The sequence below is a fragment of the Canis lupus genome, chromosome 1 (genome assembly GCF_048164855.1).
Source record: "Canis lupus baileyi chromosome 1, mCanLup2.hap1, whole genome shotgun sequence".
In the NCBI taxonomy this organism is placed as follows: domain Eukaryota; kingdom Metazoa; phylum Chordata; class Mammalia; order Carnivora; family Canidae; genus Canis; species Canis lupus.
This window is the reverse complement of record NC_132838.1, coordinates 97562538-97574799: the sequence shown is the minus strand read 5'-3', so window position 1 is coordinate 97574799 and position 12262 is coordinate 97562538. Positions and strand designations below refer to the sequence as shown.

Sequence of the window (12262 nt, the reverse complement as noted above, 5' to 3'; positions counted from 1 at the left end):
GTGCAGAGCAGTTGGTCCATGAAGGCTGGTTTGATACTCACTTCCCATCCCTGAAGTCATTGTGTGAGATCTCCTTTCTGTCTGTGTTTGTGGCACTGTTGCCCGTGAGGGGTGTTCATGGATCCTGGGTCGCTGGTCATCTTTGGAAGTCATGAAACAAACCTGATGCCTTGGTCTGTTCCCCTCTTCCTCTACGGCCACCTTGGATTGACAGTCACCCTTCACCCAGCTCTCTGTTTTTACTTCCCTCTGTATCCCGATTAGAGTCCATGGGTTCTCTTTTTAGTAACATATTTGCTAATACCCTGAGCTCCCTTGACCTGCTTTTTATCAAACCTGACAGGCAGGTCACCTCAATCCTGGATAAACCCAAATATTGACTTGCTCTGTTTGTGCAGCCAAGAAATGAAGACAGTTGCAGAAAACCAATAACAAAGTAGGTTGCTTTCACCGTAGACTAGGAATCAACAACCCCAAAGAACATCTTGATTGTACCCTGCCGTAAATTCAACAAAGAATCATATCCAGGACAGACAGGGAACTTCAACTTCTCAACAATTGAAAAAAAAGATCCAATTATACAATGGAAAAGACTCCGTTATCCACCAAGGAAGATAATCACATAAACAGGTGCTCAGCATCATTATCTCAGGAAAAGGCACAGGAAGCCACAGTGGCCACCTTTATGCTTATGGCTGAAATGTGAAAGGCTGTAGTACCAAGTGCTGGGGAGGATATAAAACAACTGGTTCTCCCATTCTAGGACAGTGATAATACTAGACCCACTTTGAAAAACTCTTTGGCTGTTTCCGATAAAATTAAACAATTGACTCCCGTGTATACTTAAGATAAAAGAAAGTTTATTTCCACAACAACTGGTTCACCAATATTCACCAAAACTGTGTTCATTGTAACTAAAAAATGAAAAACTTATGTAACCAGCAACAGGAAAATAGATAATCTCCATTCATTCAACAGACCGCAACACAAAAGTAAGAAGAAAAAAAGAACAAATAACTGAAAACACACAACAGCAGCACTGTGAGTGTCAGAAGCAGATGTTAAGAAAAGAGGCCAAATATAAAAAAGCAGATGTTGGGTGATGATTCCATCATGTGAAGGTTAAGAACCAGTCAGCTTGGAGCTCCTGGGTGGCTCAGTCGGTGCCTGACTCTTGGTTTCAGCTCAGGTCATGCCCCCAGAGTTGTGACATTGAGCCCCTCATCAGGCTTCATTCTGGGTGTGGAACCTGCTTAAGAGTCTTTCTCCTGGGGATCCCTGGGTGGCTCAGCAGTTTGGCGCCTGCCTTTGGCCAGGGGCATGATCCTGGAGTCCTGGGATCGAGTCCTGCATTGGGCTCCCACTGTGGAGCCTGCTTCTCCCTCTGCCTGTGTCTTTGCCTCTCTCTCTCTCTCTATGTCTATCATGAATGAATGAATGAATAAATAAATAAATAAATAAATAAATAAATAAATAAATCTTTAAAAAAAAAGTCTTTCTCCTGCCGCAGTTCTCTTTCAAACAAACAAACAAAAAAACAAAAAACAACACAAAACAAAACAAAAAACCCCCAGCAAACTCATCAATGTGTAGAGAACTCAAAACGACGGTGACCACTGGAGGGGGTGGATGAATGTTGACTGGGGAAAGAGGTAAGAGAACTTTCTGGGGGGAAGGAAACAGTCTGCCACTTGATCTGGGTAGTAGTTCTGTGGGTGTACACAATCATCAAAATTCATGAAACTGTATTCCTAAGTTTTGTTTTTGTGCATTTATCCCATATAGATTATATCTCAATAAAAAATCAACCTTGCCCAGCAATGCCATGCTTCTCAGGTTACCTTCTACCAGCAGTGAATGAGAGTTGTGCTGTTCAACATCTTCACTGGTATATACTTTTTTAGGGTTTAAAAAAAATTTTATTTAAAGCATTCTAATAGGTACGGCAGCTGGCTTCCCTCCCAGGGCAATCTACCGAAGAGGTCAAGGCAGGCGTTGCAATGTCCTTTAGGACCTAACTCAGAAGTCACTAACCATCACTTGGTCCCATGGGTCATCCCTGACTCATTCTGGGAAGGAACCATGTCCGTGTGTATGAAGAACAGAAGTCAGGATAGGTGAAGTTCATCTGGAGGCTGGTTCCACACTCACGCAGATTAATTTTTCCAGATATAGAAATGCTCTGTGCCAAAACTAACTGCTATGAGATTTCTCCCAATTTCACCTGAGTTCATAGGGTGTGCCTATCGAGCTGCTGGCATCGCTTGACTGTCTTCCTGGAGAGGTGAGAACCAAGTTTACCTGGGACTCACTTATTCAGGTGATGCCAAGTCGGATAAGACTAAATGCAGGCTTTTGGGACATGCACAATTGTTGCAGAGATGGAGGTTATTGCTCTGGGGGCTGGTTGCTGGTTGACTTGCTAAAGCTGGTGGATATGGGGCCAGGGCCTTGATCATCCTTTGTGTCCCCTACACCCTTGGCCTCTTTAACAAGGAGCCACGTCTGGGAAGTCTGGGTGGCTCAGTGGTTGCGCATCTGCCTTTGGCTCAGGTCGTGATCCTGGTGTCCTGGGATCAAGTCCTGCATCGGGCTCCCCGCAGGGGGCCTGCTTCTCCCTCTGCCTGTGTCTCTGCCTCTATCTGTGTGTCTCTCATGAATAAATAAATAAAATCTTAAAAGAAAAAAGGAGCCACGTCACACGTCTGGCACCAGGGAACTCAAATTCTGGGGTCTTCAGAGTTCTACATCGATTCCAAAGAAAGAACCCAGGCATCACACACGTGAACACCATCCACACCCCCAGAGCCATGGTGCTGATACCAAGCAGAATAGGAAACGAGGGCCACTTTAATTTCTTTGAACTTTTTGACTCACAAGGACAAGATAATTGGGTTTTGGTCTTTATTCCCTTTGGTATTTGGACCTGAAGTTACCAGAGAATTTAATCTCTCCCTCAGAACTTGACAATGGGAGAAAGTGTTTCCTTAAATTTGGGCCATTTCTATGTTTTTGCAAATTTTTTTGGGGGGAGGAGAATGTTAAACATTCTTTTTCATATTATTGAGGACTGTTGGTGAAGGTGGGCATAGTTGGTGTAATGGATTAAAGAATGAATGTTCCATTTTGGGTACACAGTGCTCTTGGATTTAATCTAGTTAATATATCCTGAATTATTTCAGAGCTTTGGGATCCAGTTTCCCTGTTTCTGGCCTTTACTGAGGACTTTCTGTCTGCTCTGATGACTGTAGGCCACCTTGCTCTCCTTGACTGTCTTGTGTGAGCACCTCCTGCCTGCACGGCACTGCTTCCCTAAGTCAACTAATTTCTGGGTTGAGAATCAGCCCACTGATGTGACTGCAGCTACATATCCCATTCTCAAAGTCAGCTTTACCCATAAAGCATATGATGTCACAGCTTGCAAATGCTGATTCCTCTGACGTATTATCAGATGGCTCAGGAATCATGGCGAGAAATGGGGGTGACAGCCCTTGGGAGCCTGGGAAACAGATCACCTGTGTGGAGTTGCTTCTGGTTTCCTCATATTCCTTCCTTTAGAGAAAGATAAAAGTCACTGGAGAGTAAATCCTTTATCCCCTAATCATCTAGTGCACATCACCTCGTACATGTTCACACAACCTGCCCCCCTCCCTCCTCCTGTAGAGCCCATCACTGGCCCCTCCACTGGGTACCACTCAATACAGCGGGGTTCTTGCAGGGAAACATGAAACAGGCTCAAGAGGCACAGAAGGAAAACAGGAGCCAAATCTCAAAAGTCTACATCTACCGCCTATTCCCATTTCCTAGTTATAAGAGTTTCTCACAAGACTTGCCTGTATCTTCCATCCCCTGTGTTTACCCCCCAAACACTGGGCAGCCTTCCCAATCTGGGTGTCTGCACTCACCACGCCCCCAGAACCTGTGGCTCGGCTCACCCACCATCCTGTGCTGCTGCCTGACCTGCCAGCCGCATTCTGCACAAAGGGGCTCGGCCTCCTCGGTGGGGTCTGGTCTGCCCTCAGCTCCAGGAGCATCTTCCCTGGGTTCACGCCTCCATCTCCATCCCCTCCATGTCCAACCTCGAAACACAGGCATTTCTTCAGACCGTTTCCACTCGCTCCACACGTTCTCCCAAGGTGGCGCGCGCTCTTAGGTTTTCCCCCAACACCCTATTCCTTATTCTTTGTTGTGGGTGCTGGAGCTCCAACCCGGCCCAGCCCCTCACGTGAGTCCAAGGTCCATTCCAATCCCATTCCAACTCCTGGCAGGAGATGGGATCCTACACACTGGGAGGTAGTGATGCCTCTGCGGGGTGGCTGTCGGGGACTGTTTCACTTGTAACTTGAGGTTCCGGGAGCGGGGGGTGACCTCTTCTCTTTTGGCTGTTGGCCTGAGATAGGAGGCTTGCTCTATTCTTGCTGTCCTGCCGTCTTTGCATCCTATAAACCCAGTCAGAGTGCTGAGAATGCAGATACAAAAAAAAAAAAAAAAAAAAAAATCAGAAAAATACAAAACTGGGTTATTGATGTCAGGGTGACTGACCAACCCTCTAACTGCTCTCTCTTCCCTCCTGTGTGAGGTAATGGACACCTTCATTGTCAACATCACTTTACATTGAGGTTTCAATTACTTGCAAATATTTCTGTGCCCTCTTGGCTTCGATGACCAGTAACTTACAGGCCATGCGCACCTTGACCTCACCGTGCTGGACTCACCCTCAGAGTTTGGAATCCATAAAGCATTAGCACAGAGTCATATCTAAGACGCCTTAACTCAGGGTGCCTATAGGCCAGGAAAAGACGCATCCCTGCAGACCTGTCACACTACCCAGGCCCGTGGAGCTCTGTGAGGTCAGACCTGGATGCCTTCCATGGTACCTCCCTCTCCCCAACCCTTCCTGGCCAGGCCTTCATCCAAGGAGCTCTCTCATGCAGCTTCTTCTCTCTTCCTTATGGCCCGTCCCCCATGATGCGCCATCACACCCTGTCTTCCACATTGGACTCCCCAATGGCACGTCTGCTACCAGGGCTCACCTGTCTCCCTGGGTGGTCAGAACGTGATCCCCAGACCAGGCCTGCTTTCGTTCACCCTCATGTTTCCCGAGCCCAATGCTGTGCTGTCACCTAGCCCATGCCAGTAAAGACTTGGTCATCACAGAACTGTTCCCTCCCGGACTGTGTAACCCCTCGGGGGAGAAGCCTCACAGGATGTTACAATGCCTGAGGGTGGCCTGGTTTCGCAGGCCTCTTTGTTTCGCAGCAGGGAAGACTGACTTGCTTACGTACGCAGTGTCTTGTCTAGTTACTTCCTTGTTGGGCACCTGCCAGGTGTCAGGCCATCTGGGCACAGAGAGGACAGGCTCCTTTGTGCCTGCTGGCATTGGGGGTGGAAAGACTGAGCCCACATGGTGGAGGCACACAGACGGAAGCTGTGGGAAGGCAGGGGGATGCTTACACCTGAATGGGAGACGGTGGGCAGGGTCAGCAGGGAGAGGGTCTGTGGGAAGACCTGGGGCATCTGGGGCACAGACGGGCTGAGGGGTCTGGTTGCAGGTACATGTAAATGGCAGGTGGAGGCCAGAGCACAGAGAGTCACATTGGCCATCCCGTGGCAAATGAAGAGTCCGGGCACAGCTTTGGGTTTCAGAAGCAGGTGGTGGCCCACATGAGTGGCCCAGTACCCACACGAGGTGGCTTCATGTGCCGTCCTGGCAGTGCTGCCGACGTCCTCGGGCACGAGGCCAGCCGTGGCTGTTCCTTACCACCAGCATCCCATCCTACCTGTGTCTTGGATTGTGGATCATGCTGCTCAGACCCCAGGGAACCCGTGGGTCAGAGTGTCTTCTCTCTGAACGGACACAGCTTAAGGCGCCAGCGAGTGACCTGTCCTCATGATGTCCATAGAGTCTTGCCTGCACTGTGGGTATGGAAGTCACAACGCCTCACGTGGACTGGCCCCCCTCGGCAGGTGCACTTGGGAGCCCACCTGTGCTGTGAGCCTGGCCTTAGTGGGCAGGGGGGCAGAGGGAGCATGGGCATCACGGGCCTGCCCGGGGGCCACGCAGGCTGGCTCCGCATCCACAGGCAGTGGCCAAGCACCTGCCGGGAAAGCCTCAGCCCCCGGGGTCTGGGGTAAGAACAGGACAGAGAGGATTCACAGCCGCACCCGGAGGTGGGCTGGGGGGGGGGTGGTGTCCTCAGGGAACAGCCTGCTGTGGGAGAAGCACCTGAGGCCGGGGGGCAGCGAGAGTCGTTTGCCGGAGGTGGGGCAGGAACCCGCGGAAGGCGCTTGCACCCGGAGCGAGGGCATTTCTTCCCCTGCCAGGCTTTGCAGAGCTACGGCATCCTTGGTTTCAGGCCAGGGTGCGTTTCTCGGGAAGCGGCGGGGCTTTGTTCTCCAACCAGAGTGTCTGCAAAACAAGAGAGTGGACCGAGCTGACCTCCCCATGGGCTGGGACAAACTGTTTCTGTTTTACTCATGTCTGTAAACCACAAATGCTCAGAAACGTGCTGCCTGAGGTGCAATCTGCTCCTTCTGTGATTAGGGTCCCTGTCCCCGCTCCCTCTTTTTTTTTTTTTTTTAAAACTGTCAAAATATAAAAAAAACTTTGGTACCCACAGAGTCTTCCTTCTGAGACTGAGGCATTTCCTGGTTGCTGGTGGGTGTCCAAGCGCCGAGAAACGCTTCTAAAAGGGGTGTCACCTTAGGGAAAAGGGATGGGTCCTTTCCCTGGGAAGCCTGTGGTGAGTGATGCAGTCTTGCTTAGCAGGGTGTGCTTCTCTAATCTCGGAGCTCTACCTTACACACACACACACACACACACACACACACACACACACAAGCACACACAGATGCAGAATTTATGATCCCTGGAAGACAGGGAATCCTGAGAAATTCGGGAGAATGCTATGACTTTTCAAGGAACCGACCCGGAGGAGAAGCACTGCAGCCCCACACCCTCCACGAGGGTTCATCTCCTGCTGGCTCTGCATTAGCTGCTGAACCCCACCCTCCACCTGGCTCCTGGGCTCCAGGCTGTTTTCACCCTGAATTTTCAGATGCCTCTGGATCTTTTGCTCCACATTGGAGGGGCGCCCTAATCCCCAAGTGTGCGAGGGACAGGCAGCAAGTGCAGAGAGGGAAGGGAGGGAGAGGGAGAGGAAGAGCCATGCCAACACAAGGTAGGCCCCCGAGGCACATTTCCAGCAGGAGGAGTGAGAATGTCACCTGTCAAATCCCAGATTCGAGATTATGTCACCAAGTCAGCTGTAGCCGGGACCAGGACTCACAGACCGGAACTTGGAAGTCACGAGCCTGCGTTTCTTGGAGCCGCCCCCCACCCAGCCCAGCCAGGTCACAGCCCACCCCGGCTCCCCACTGCCCTTTGGACCCCGCTGGACCCCGGGGTCCTCACGGCATGGCGAGGCCCTCACTTCCCTTCTGGTGCTGGTGCTGGTCACACTGGCTGGTTTGAAGGTGATGTTTTTCCTTCCATCCCACATGAAGGTGAATGTGAACTGTACGTGACCCCCCGAGGTGGGTGGCCACATGCTTTGACAAGTGGCAGCTGTCTGATAGCAGCAGAGGGTGAGAGACCGGGTCCCAGTGGTGTGTATCAGCAAGGAGGTCTGGTCGGACAACGACCAGCTTTCCAAGTCTGTTCCCACCCCAAGTGACTGGTTACAAACCATAGGAACAGCTCTTTAAACGGAACCTCGTTGGCCAATGCTTCCCTCTCCTTCCTTTGTGAAGATGGTCAAGGATGCTGAAGACCCAAGCAGCTGCCCCTCAGGTGTGCTTCACCTTGTTAGGGCAGGCCCCCTCCAGTCACACTTCACCTTGTTAGGGCAGGCCCTCTCAGGCCTCTCTGAGCACCACTTGTGTGAAGCTTGTCCCTGGGACACAGGGAATGGGTCAGAGCTGAGGGCCAGAGCCGGGAGCAGCAGTTGCCCACCATGGGGACCAGTGTGGCAGCCACTGTGCAGCCAGGAGGACCTCACACGGATGGGCCTGGAGGCCTGGACATCCAACCTGATGGCCCAGGATCTCACGATGGGAAGATCCTGGACAAAGCCCAATTCCTGGGAAGCCCGGGGTGGGGTTCCCCATGGCCCACCCAAGGGGTACACAGGTATTCTTGCCCTGGTTACAGTGTCCTGTGCTCCCAGCTCCTGGGTCTTCCCTTTCCTTGCCTTTGGGGTGGCTGAGGTACTGAGAAGGGTCTCCAGTTCACACCAGAGACCAGACAACACAGGACAGGTCCCAGCAGATGGGAGTCTCTGTTTTCTTCACTCCAGCCTCCTGGGGGCCAGCGCTTCAGACCGTCCTGCTGGACGCGTGATGCCCAGAGCAATGTGCAACCTGGAAATGGGCATTCTCTCTCTTGTGGGTGCTCGCTGTCCTCCAGAGCAGGGCCCACCGCAGGCACCTGGAGGCCCCCCAGCAGAAGTCAGCCATCGGTGGCCAAGTGGTGGCTCCCCACCGACCTCCCGTCACCCAGAAGGCAGCTTTTGTTCTTAGATTTTGTGGATGTAGCTTGTTGGACAAAGGGCAACGCTGAGTTTCCATCAGCTAGAGGCTGGGATGACCTCAGGTTGCAGGGATGGAGGAAGGCAGGTACTCGGAGAAAAAGAGGAAACGGAAATTGAGCATAATTTATCATGAAATAGGCAAGTCTGCAGAAAGATGCGTCCAGGCTCTGAGGGAAGCACGCGCGACCTGGATCCAGCGGCATGAGGTGCAGGGGAGACAGGAGGGGAGCCGGGAGGCACCTGCTGGGCGCAGGGAGCACTGGGGGGCTGGCCCGCCTGCCATCCTCCTCTGCTGCTCCTGCACCAGGCACCAGGGCCGCCCTCCAGCCCGGAGGAGAAACTGAGACCGCGGGGAACTATGTGCAATCCAGGGTGACCTGTCTGCGGGGACGGAGGCTCATGGTCACTCCCGGGCGGGGGGTGATGGTCCTGCTACCACATACACAGATTGAGAATGCTTGAGCAGCTCGTCCTCCACGGCAGACGTTCCAGAAGCGTGGAGCTTCCTGGGGCCCGCAGGTGGAGGGAAGACGTCCCGGGTGCATGTCCGCTAGTTCTAATGACACGTGAGTGTAGGAGGTCAGGGGAGTCAATGTCCTGCCCTCCGTGCCCTAGCTCTTCCTTCTGAGGGCAGAGGGCAGAGGCTGGAGGACAGAGGGACCCGGGCCAGGGACAGGGATGGTGGGGAAGCACCATCTCCATCAGCCCTCGTGTCCCTCTAGGTGCTCTTGCCACACGGGCCCGGTTGTGGAATATTCCTGGAAAAGAGGGGGTGGACGGCTGTCCGCAGCCAGGCGCTCGCTGTTCCCTCTTGGGACCATGTGGTGGGCATCAGGGTGAGCGGGAGAGGTGAGCACAGGCCCTGGTCCTGCTGCGTGAGGGAACGTGTTCCTGTCTCCCGTCTTCTCCAGAGCCAAACGTGCTAGAACATCCCCGGAGGAGCTCCTTGTCCTCAGCTCACGTTCATAACAGCAAATTCTATTCCAAGAGTCAAGGATGGGGTCCTCAGGCTGCAAATCCTCCCCCACAACGGCCTCTCCCGGCAGAGGGGCTGCTGGTGGGAGCTCCCACAGCTGAGCGCTGGCCACATTTTCGGTTCAGTAAACCACCCGCCCCAGCCTGGGGGAGCAGCCGCGAGTTTGGGAGGACTTGGTTACACAGCTGTAGTGGAACACGATGCAAGCTGGAAATACAGATGGAAGAGCGTGTTCTCTGGTCTCAGCTTAATGACAAAAGCCATGGAAAGAAAGGATTACAGCTTTCTGGAAACCACATGCCAAGATCTCAGGAGTAAAGGAGCATAGGCCCAGAGAGAAAGGCCACACTTGGCATTTGAGCTGAGGTTTGAGGAGCGACTGAAGCTCGCAACGCTCCCAAGGCACGGGCAGGGGTCCGGGAGCAGCAGCCGTGAGCCCGGAGGCCCACAAGCTGCTCGGCAGGAGTACAGCGTTCCAGGCAGGGGCGAGGGCCTCCCGGAGCTGGAGAGTGGTCTGTCACAGATGAAGGGGACACCACACGGGGACCTATTGTACTAGAGGAAAGAACGCCGCTTTTATCCTGGTGCCAGTGGGTGAGCCACCGGAGATTTGGGAGCAGGCTTATCTGGGTGGTGTAAACGTCCATGTGGTGGTGGAAAAAAAAAAAAAAAGCAGTTAAGTGCTTGCCAATCAACTCAGTGGAAACAGAACTAAGTTTGCAACCCTAGCAGCTTCTATTTCAGTCGTGTGACTCACCCCATCATGGTGCCGAGACGACGAGGGCCGGTGCTCTCCTGTAAACACCTGTTCCACCCCTGGCGTGCAGAAACGCTGGGGTTGGTGAGCTCACGCACACGGAATGTGGGGAGAGCTCCTCAGAGAAGGGAACCAGAGACATTCCAGATATGACTATCGCCCCCCCTGGCCGTCTGGAAGTCCGCTTTCTAGCAAACCCAAGGGTTCAGAAGCCAGAAACTTCAAAATCAGGAAGAAGAAAGAAAGATGTTTGGCTGGGGAGAGGGCAGGAAGCAGATAGGGAAGTGGCTGTACGGTTGGAGATAACGCAAAGCAGGATACGCCTGGCCCGGGGGAAAGTTTGTGCTCCTCCGACGAATGACAGGCAGGGCCGCGCCACCCGGCTGGGACCCGCATAGGACGGGCGCGATGCCGGGGGCGGGATGAGCAGGAGAGACGGGAAGGAAGGCAGCAGATGGGCAGGGAGCCTCAGAGCCCAGAGCGTCCAGGAGAGCGGTGAGCAGCTGGGCCACCGGGGACATGGAAGGCCAGGAGGACGGTTTGCAGGAAGTCCTGCCGATCAGGGAGTGGGATCATCCTCTCGGGCACCGGGGACGCGGCCGATGTTTCTCAGCGGTGGTGTGAACACGACAGATGCTCCAGGAGGACCTCCCGGTCTGGCTGCAGGGGCGCAGAGCAGTGCACGTGTGTGAGGGCCCTGGGGGGTTGGGAGCTGTGAGGGGATGGCGGGGGGGACCCATGAGACGGCACCCACCAGACGGGTCCTCCACACGCTCTCGCCACTTCACAGTTGCAACCACCTGCTGGAGGCAGGTCCCGAAGGCCTCCTGAGCCAGTCGACCCTCCGTCAGAGAGCTCACACCTCGGAGGAATCCCCAAATGCTCTCATGAGCCTTCACAGCCAGCTGAAGGCACCGCGTCTGGAGTCACAAGGGACGGGAGGGACGCAGGCAGTGGGGACTGTCCTTGGAGGGTCCACCCCTGCACGCATCTCAGCATGAGAACCCAGCTCTGGGATATGTGGGATTGCACACGCACAGGCACACGCACTCGCACTCGGGACTCCAGAGGACTCCCACGGTCTTAAGCAAGCGCTCTGACACCCCTGCCCTCCCGCGGCTGCAGCTTGGCGGGAGCTGGGGCAGCAGGTGGCCGCGGGCATGCCTCAGTCACCCCCCGACCCTGGGTCCCCACACAGCCCCCTCCCACTCCTGGCTCCCATCCTCTCTGGAACTCCACACTTCTTTGCATCAGTTACTTGACGGGTTGACATTTCCCCCATTTCTCCGATGGGCCATGACCGTGGGGCGGGTTTTCAGCAGTGCGGTGTCCTGGCGTCCGCGCTTGGCCGACCCACGGGTGCAGGGTGAACAAGCGGGAGAATGAGGAAATCCTCCCTCCCTGTAATACCGTCTCCTCCCGCAGACGTCCTCGTGCACCTCTCCCTTCCAGCCTCGCCGTCACGGGCACAGACAGGTGGGCTGGGATCCTTGCTGCCGTTTCTTCTGGAGAAGCAGGATCTAGGTCTTTCCTTGTCGGCTAGTTTTCAGGGGTGCTCGCTACAGAAGGAAGGCTGCGAGGACGACAGGGGTCCTTGCCCACCCACCCTCCACTGTCAGTGTGACTCGGTTTCCTTGCCATGTCTGGTGTCCGAGAAGGTGTTCCTCCCTGGATGGTGGAGGGGAGCATGCAAAGCTCCCTGCAAAAACTGCAAAGCATGCACGTGGGCTCATTTCCCTCCCTGTGCCCTGGGGAGATGGTGCCTGCCATCAAGAAGCGTCCCTGCGGCGATCTCCAGGGGGTCATACTCTGGCCGGCCCTCCCTGCTGCCTCAGACCCATGGGGCAGTGGGCCTTCCTCTGTGCCCCCCACGACCTGCCTGCCTCCTCTCGGAAGAACTGAATGCAGATCGCCTTGTCTGTTTTCTGGAGTGTTCCTTGTGATCTTTTGGGGATGTGACATTTGCAGCCTCAGTAAAGCGTTTTAGAAATTGTTTTA

General features: G+C 54.1%; 2 long non-coding RNA genes across 5 annotated transcripts; one reads left to right on the top strand and one right to left on the bottom strand.

Annotated features, from left to right (window-relative positions):
* Positions 1-2890: 2890 nt before the first annotated feature.
* LOC140622736 (uncharacterized) lies at positions 2891-6466 on the bottom strand. 3 transcript variants are annotated; one of them, XR_012022450.1, is made up of 3 exons: positions 6227-6466; positions 3936-4459; positions 2891-3552 (listed from the first exon to the last, which is right to left on the bottom strand). It is a non-coding gene; the product is annotated as an uncharacterized lncRNA (long non-coding RNA). The 3 variants fall into 3 exon arrangements; XR_012022468.1 differs by having other exon boundaries at positions 3940-4459; positions 6227-6465; XR_012022441.1 differs by having other exon boundaries at positions 3961-4459; positions 6227-6464.
* A 3216-nt stretch (positions 6467-9682) lies between these two features.
* On the top strand, positions 9683-12262 carry LOC140641436 (uncharacterized). 2 transcript variants are annotated; one of them, XR_012037933.1, is made up of 2 exons: positions 9683-10948; positions 11055-12262. It is a non-coding gene; the product is annotated as an uncharacterized lncRNA (long non-coding RNA). The 2 variants fall into 2 exon arrangements; XR_012037935.1 differs by having other exon boundaries at positions 9683-10952.